Source organism: Sinocyclocheilus rhinocerous, unplaced genomic scaffold (genome assembly GCF_001515625.1).
Source record: "Sinocyclocheilus rhinocerous isolate Xijiao unplaced genomic scaffold, SAMN03320098_v1.1 scaffold995, whole genome shotgun sequence".
In the NCBI taxonomy this organism is placed as follows: domain Eukaryota; kingdom Metazoa; phylum Chordata; class Actinopteri; order Cypriniformes; family Cyprinidae; genus Sinocyclocheilus; species Sinocyclocheilus rhinocerous.
Window position 1 is genome coordinate 186,772 of NW_015658507.1, and position 1,679 is coordinate 188,450.

The 1,679-nt window shown below is 38.7% G+C and overlaps 1 long non-coding RNA gene across 1 annotated transcript in view; it reads left to right on the plus strand.

Moving 5' to 3' along the window:
* Positions 1 to 439: 439 nt before the first annotated feature.
* LOC107722248 (uncharacterized) overlaps positions 440 to 1,679 on the plus strand; it is a 13,223-nt gene continuing 11,983 nt past the window's right edge. The window contains exon 1 of the long non-coding RNA XR_001637791.1: positions 440 to 453. This is a non-coding gene — a long non-coding RNA (uncharacterized LOC107722248). The remainder of the gene's footprint in view (positions 454 to 1,679) is intronic.

A 1,679-nucleotide genomic window follows, 5' to 3' on the forward strand; every position in this document is an offset into this window, starting at 1 on the left:
TTTACTGCAAAATAAGAATAAAATACAAGAAATCAAGCATATTTTGGGCCTATTCATAGTTTTTGTATTATTGTCATGACATATTTTACCACAAATTCTCATTACTGCAATGCAAAAAAATATATATTTAAATATAATAAAATCTGAATAAAGTCATGGCAGTAAAACAAATACTGATATCAGATTCTAATTTCTAAAAAATAGGCATATATACACACTTGAAAAGTCTATTTTTAATTAGAGTAAGCTTTTAAATGGCTTTAATGCAGATTCCTGAGATCAACACAACTCCCCCCTCGTCTAATGAGCTCAACTTAAGCTGTGCTTAAACTTGTTAACCTAAACCCGGGTAGCAATGGCAGTCTCAGATCATGGCGTCAACACATACTCATGCATGCTTGCACACAAGCACAGATTTGATTACACACAAGCGCAGGTAGACTCACACACACAGTGTCAAGCTCTGATTAACATAAAATGTCTCCTTCCTAATCCTGAGATCAACACAACTCCCCCTCGTCTAATGAGCTCAACTTAAGCTGTGCTTAAACTTGTTAACCTTTGCCGGGTAGCAATGGCAGTCTCAGATCATGGCGTCAACACATACTCATGCATGCTTGCACACAAGCACAGATTTGATTACACACAAGCGCAGGTAGACTCACACACACAGTGTCAAGCTCTGATTAACATAAAATGTCTCCTTCCTAATTGCATCCTGTGATTAGTGATTTCACAAAAACCTATAGAGAAGAGAAACAGACTGAGCTGTTAGAAAACAATAGCTCAACTGCGAATACCTTCACTATTTATTTACGTCTCTGTGAAGCCCTTGGGCTGATTATACTGTAAACAGAGTTTAAAAAGATGTAAACAGCCTGACACATTTTACAAAAGAAATATTTTGGAAATGTCACCAATTTTTTCTGTCAGCACAAAAGCACAAAGGTCTGTAACAATAAAGTACATTTCAGTTCTTAGCATCATGCCTAAACTCCCCTGAATGTTTAAAGGAACACTCCACTATTTTTGAAAATAGGCTCATTTTCCAACTCCCCTAGAGTTAAACAGTTGAGTTTTACCGTTTTCGAAACATACTTACTGTTTGTCCCAATGCAAATTTTAATTTTGCTACTTGTGTCCATCCTGCTGTTGCTACAGCCATACTCAAAACCCCAATGTGTATAGCAACCAGGTTGTGAATTATCAGAGAGGTGAGATGGTGGTTCTGATCCCCAAATCAAGGCTTGAACCACCCCAAAGCAAAGTCAGAACAAAGGGATTAGGTCCCAAAAGCACATTATTTAACATTTAAGTACATATGTTTCAACAGCGTTATCAAACTATGACTCAGTAACCATAATAATTAGACTGCAAGTGTGTCACTTGCCGCTAAACAGACGCTTGCAAATAGAAGTGTTCATCTGAGGAGGTAACCATAGCAACAGTATGCTGCTGGAGCATTTTTGTTAGTAGCAGTGTTGGACTAAACGTGTGTGTGTGTGTGTGTATATATATATATATATACATATATATATATGTAACGGAGGCCAGCGAGTAGGTGCTGTGCAAGGTAAACCTCACTCCCCTGATCTCAAGAGACGCACTAGCGACTGACGCTAGTGGCTGCAGTCATTTAGCCTCCTTGTTAGTGCGTCCGCCTCCCATGCCGGAGACCC